Genomic DNA, 6,000 nt, shown 5'->3' with positions numbered 1-6,000 from the left:
CATATATTTGTGTACGCGTGCGACTGAAAATCATAGCCGTCACGTGAGATTTCGAGGTTAGGTCGTCGACTTCCGTCGTCGACAGACATTCGATTGCTTATTGTTACAGTCACATATTCTGACATCGTGTACGTCGACTTGGGAAAGCGAGATTGCGATCGAAAGAACGACACGACGTAGCGGAAAAGCCACGTTTAATAACAATCTAATCAATTAAACCAACTCACCAATCGTCATTTCGAAACCTGCTGGTGCTGGCGCTTTCTCGTCCGCTGCCCCATTACGCCGGACACTCACTTATTGTTCGCTTATCGGACACACAATCACGACTTACTCGGACAGTAATCAATCTGAGAAACGCGGTTAATTACGATTTCGTGCATGCTAATCAATACACACCAGGTGACTGCATGTCGCGTCACTTTACGTCGCGCTTCTACGATGTTGCCGCGAAGCTGCGTCTCCGCGTGAAATTGCAGCGAACGGTCGCGCACGTAATTCGATTCGTGTTCGCGCTCAACTTCAGACTTCAAGTCTATTCGCATAAATACGCGGAGGATTCGCGCGGCTCACCGGTGCGTCGTCGTATGTTAATAACTCGGAACTAAACGCGATAATACGTCCTGGTGATGTTAACGTAAATGTAAACAGACAATTCTTTCTCCTCATTCATCGAGAAATCTCCCGATTTTTCAAGAGACTTAATTACGGTGTTATTTTTCACGCACAAACGGCACAGCGATCATTACAAACAGCTTTGATTACCGAGATACTACGATGTATCTGCTTTGTGTAGTCTATCCGTTTAAATGTATAAATTCGTAATTGCTCAGTAAGAAGTATTTATGAAGACGTCGAACTTTGTTGAGAAAGCTTTTTTATATAAGATCATCTTACACTTCTTCTCTCTATCATTCTCTCTATCAGTTAGGTTAATGATAAAACAGAAACGAAGGATATAAGAACACGCGAATATATTTCTTTTCATAATTTTCTTTTTTTTTCGTATAATCACGTACAAGAAGTGTCATTAATTCAGGAGGTAATTTTTGTGCTGTTCTTTTTAATTTTACCGTATCAGCCTGAGGACACTATCTACTTTAGTAATTCAACAGCAAACTTTGGGAGACAACTTTGGCCATTTACTTCTCGAAGCCACTAATCAATTCACTTCACCATACAAACATAAATTTACCTTTTAATCTTCTTTTACTTTTAATCCTGGCAATCACCTTTTATGCTGAGCGTACTATTAATAAATTTAATAATTCAGCTTGCGGATCTGATGAGGCATGAATATGATCTATGAAATCCACTCGCCGTGCGAGTAATCACGCTCTTATCAAGTCGTGAATCACTCGCGCCCGCTAACAAGACCCAAAAATTTCATAAAACGGAACGTGTCGTTTACCAGCTTCCCCTAAATCACGACCGGTGGCAAAAAGCGCCAACGACGCTGCGCGTTCCGACGGAAAATTAATTTGTCCATATAAAACGGCGGGAAGAAATGCGCCGAGACACGCGGACGGCGGCGGACGAAGAGGAATAGCCCGCGGCAAAACCGATTCGCTGCCGCTTTTTGTGCGACGTCGCGCGGCGTCGGAATCAATTTTAAAGGGGATCGCGATCAAGATCCGCGCTACGACCATCTCTTATTTTTACGGTTTACCTATAATCGGTGTAGCGCCGAAATGCAACCTTTCTATTGAATTGTATGAAAGTTCTACATACGTAACGTAATCGGTGTAATTCAATTCGTATAAAATAGACCTTCCGCGAATATTCTTTAAACAAATAATCTTCGATCGCGGCGAGTTTTGGTGATGGACTTCAAAATAACCCGTGACCATGAGAATTGTGACTTTCTCTCTCTCTCTCTCTCTCTCTCTCTCTCTCATGCGGACAATATTTTCTACTAAATCCAACGCGGAAGACTGTAGCGCGAGAACCGTTTTCACGTTTGCCGTTTAAATTTATCTTCAGCGAATTAAAATCCCATGTAAAAATTATGCGAGAGATCGTCTGTATTTCCCTCAGTGGTGGATTAGAAGTTTCGCCCAACGAGACTGCTCGTTGTAACAGCGAAGAAAATGTAAAACCGCGAACGGAAAAGGGAAGAAAAAGGGAAAAGGAGAAACTCAACGAGCGGGATAGCCCCCTTCGCTTTAGCCGCGCAGATATTTTTGTGCCATACGTCCTGCGAGTTAGGGAAAAAGTAAAGCGGGCCGGCCTGTATAATTCGGAGAACGCGGAGCGCGGTCCTACCCTCTCGCAACGGCGGTATATAAACTGGGCGCGTGTACCGATGTGTATCACTCGAAATTGAATTTCGAGATATGAACGCGGTACTCCCATGTCCAATTCTCGACACACGCACACTTTACCGCGGCCGCACACACGTGCGCGCGCGCGCGCACACACACACACATACGAATATGCGCGCACACGTGCATGCACAATCGATACTCTTCGACCTACTTACGCGAAAGAGCACAGGAAGCAGAGCACATATGTGACGGAAAGACGTTATATACCGGTCGGTATCTCTCGAGTTATAATGATCCGTAGGACACTACGTAACGGGTCAATGCTTCCAGCGTGAACCACTCCGCGCTACTGCTCGCGAAAATGTTCCATCCCCAAGAAGTCACACGCACGACGTCGTATGTGTGTGTATGTGTGTGCATATACACATGACGCGTGTAAATAACGCGTGGCAAACATCCTGCTGCCGATGTCACGAGGTAGGTCGACAATCAATTAACCGAAGAATTATCAATGGTTGCTCTTACACCAGGTCCCCCCTCCCTTTTTTACTTCACGAACTCGCGTAAATTGCAAGTCAATTGCTTAAAACTGGCCGTGGGCAAGAGCGAAGAATAAATAAATCGTCAGTCAGTAAAAATAATCACACCTACAATTTTTCTCGTCGTGTTATATTCACACACATAGGTTACGTAATGTGATATTTAAAAACTTCATAGAATCTCATATCGTTGAGCAAGAAAAAGAAATTGTTATTTCAAGTGTTAGCATGGAAATGAGCGCAGATTGCCATTCAATGACAATTGATCGTCCAGTGTTTGTCCAAACGCCAAATGTAAATCAAAGTATTCGCATTCTCGTAATCTTTGATATCGAACCCTGCCGATTGCATCGACACCGACCGAACCGAACCGTTTCGTACAGTTCCGGAATACGCGCGAAGCACGCGAATGTGCGCTATGTGTCCGCTTACACGCCCACGAATATGGCATTCCAACCGCTCGGCGAGCGGCGTTAATTAGCCGGAAACGTGGAGGAAACGGAATCCGAAGACTGCCACGCACGTCTGAATTTTTGCGAAATTGCGGAGGGCGCGCTTAATCGGAATTTCCGCGCGCCGCGACTGCCGACGTATGTATGCGTCTGTATGCGTAAATGTAAAGTTACTCTCTCATAACTTCGTTCATCTTCAAATATAAAAGGTACACAGTGTAGAGCTGAGGAGACGCGGTCTCGAGATTATGCAATTTGCTATAATACTTCTTGCATTCTCATCTCAGTACAGATGCTCATTCAGTTGCTCGTCAATAATAATCGAATGCGATAAATAATTTAACACACCTTGAAATATACGCTGCGTCATTGCACTCCGATGTCCTTCCTTCACCCTGGCCGCTCGCGCTCTGCCAGCGTCCTGCTCCAGGTTGCTCCCCGCCGCCGTGGCATCCCAAAAACTAATAGCACTAACCACTCGCGACACGACACGATCAAGATCACGTAGGAAGAACACGTATTAAGTAACGCGATGTCGACGAGAGCACGACGAAATATTTATATAAACGATAGGAATAATGACGCACCGATTACGACTAATCCGCGGCGTCCGCGTCCGCGTCCGCGTCGCTCGTCGGCCCGAAACATAATGGCCGAAGAGTTACCAAACAATCGGTACGAACTACAAGGTTATCCCCACCTGCTGGCGAAACACGGCCGTTCGAAGGCTGCGCGATCATAACAATCGGTTTTGTCGAGACATTTCGACCTTCGCGGCGGTCACAGTTATTCCTTCGCGTCACATACTTTACGCGACCAAATGTTATCGAGTTACATTCCTCGTATATTCGCCCGTAGTTCACGTTTGCAAGCCGATGAACGACGTGCATGCCGCGAACTATGGGTATTGATAGGTTAAAACTCCCGTCGAGTGATTAAAATATTTCGTTACGTTGAAATATGCGCCCCCGTCGAACACGGGGAATTGCGGAACTGCGAGTTGCACTTGTTAATTACACTTTCTGCACTTCCTTGCTATTCTTGTTCTTCCGCTATTTTTCGCCGAATATATAGTGGATTTGTTGTTTAATTAGGCTCGTTTAACTAGAACTCTCTTTTATCGTTAAAAATGATTATAAAAGCCTCCTGAGTGGCTATAAGTCATTTTTAGAGCCGCTTTTGTGATGAAAGAGAGTTTAAAATATGGGCCTTGGTGTATATCGAGCATATATCTACTTGATTTTCTGCTCCAAGTACGTTTTCGTGGCGAATACAAAAAATGTAAGAAAGTGCAGTTGAAAAGAGCAGATTCCAGTGGAACGGCCGTCAGACATTTTGTTTTGCGGCAACATGTTCGCTAAAAGCGCGCCACGCGTCTCGCGCAAAGTAATTGGGTTCTCGACGATGTAATTGACACGCGTTTTCTCCGGTCGGATCGTATTTTGCGAGTGTTAATGCCGCGAGTGAGTGTTCAGAGGACCACGACGAAGCAGCCGAGAACAGGATGCTGAGTCGAGAAACAAGGGCAGCAAATGCAGGACGCAAAGGACAGGCCAGAAACATCGAGATGCGGGCAATGATACATCGCGTGTTTCATCATTAGGTAAGTAAAAAATATTTATTATATAACGGACATTCGATAAACCTATCGAAAACAAGCGGATATTCGAATCAAAGTTTGTGATCTTACGAAAATTTGCAATTAAATAAATTACAACATAATTAATACTTGGCTTTTTAAAACCAAGAATGAGGGTTAGGTGCAAGCGAGACATTAAAATAATCAAAGGTTATATGATTCTTAAATAAGTTTTTTTTTAAGCCTCAGTATGGAAAAAATAGCAGCGTGTGGCTATTAAAAGAGAACAATGGCTCGTATAGTATTGCGTATCTCGAAATCGATTTTTCAAGTGTAACAAAATTTACGGGGTTAATGCAGAACGAAAATTTCGACTCGGAAAAGTACTCTTGTAAAGCATATTGATGTAATTTATTCCAGCCTTTTACATGATAACGCATAAGCACAATATTTTATGTTTTTGACGTGCAACCTCATTTCTCTTTTTCATGATCAAATCTGCTCTTGATTTTATTGAACAAATTATGTATGATCATACGAGATCTCTTTATTTGACACGACTGTTGTTATGTGGAGCGCAAATTGAGCGAGATAACCATCAAAGCTAACGCACACTGTGATGTAGAGAAGAAAAAAAGAAGAGAGAAGAAGAAACGTAATTTTCCATAATGAAATGCAGATTATCGGCGATAGTTTGTCGATCTTTCAGTTCAATCGTTGCGGGCACTTCTCTCCACATTCATGCACGTCCGCAACCGCGAGTATGTTGTTTTAATTAATTATCCGCCATCGTATAAAGTATGATAACGATCAAAGCATATTTGATCACATCGGGGTCGATATGTATGTTCTTACTCGACCACGTCGCACGTCCCAACGGAAATTATCGAATCGCGTCCGGGATACGGCTTTGTAAAACGGCAGTCGGCGGGTAGTTTAATTAAAGCTCGCCGCTAATTAACGCCGATTTTACGGCGTCCATATTTCTCGAGACTCCGCGTCACGGACGACCGATTTCGAACTAATGATCTTCAGATGCTCGAAGATGCTTGTGAAATGAAAATCGGGAAGAATGCGCGATGCGTATCTCGCGAATTTTCAGGTATTCGTTAATTCACGTCCGCGACGGTAATAAAGACGGACAATATTCAGATCGTTATTAT

General features: G+C 43.7%; 1 protein-coding gene across 4 annotated transcripts in view; it reads right to left on the bottom strand.

Annotated features, from left to right (window-relative positions):
- Gfrl (Glial cell line-derived neurotrophic family receptor-like) overlaps positions 1–6,000 on the bottom strand; it is a 366,205-nt gene that overhangs the window by 307,610 nt on the left and 52,595 nt on the right. The window lies entirely within an intron of this gene.

Source organism: Harpegnathos saltator, unplaced genomic scaffold, assembly GCF_003227715.2.
Source record: "Harpegnathos saltator strain DR-91 unplaced genomic scaffold, Hsal_v8.6 scaffold255, whole genome shotgun sequence".
In the NCBI taxonomy this organism is placed as follows: Eukaryota; Metazoa; Arthropoda; class Insecta; order Hymenoptera; family Formicidae; genus Harpegnathos; species Harpegnathos saltator.
The sequence above is the reverse complement of the archived record's forward strand: the minus strand, read 5'-3'. Positions and strand labels throughout refer to the sequence as shown.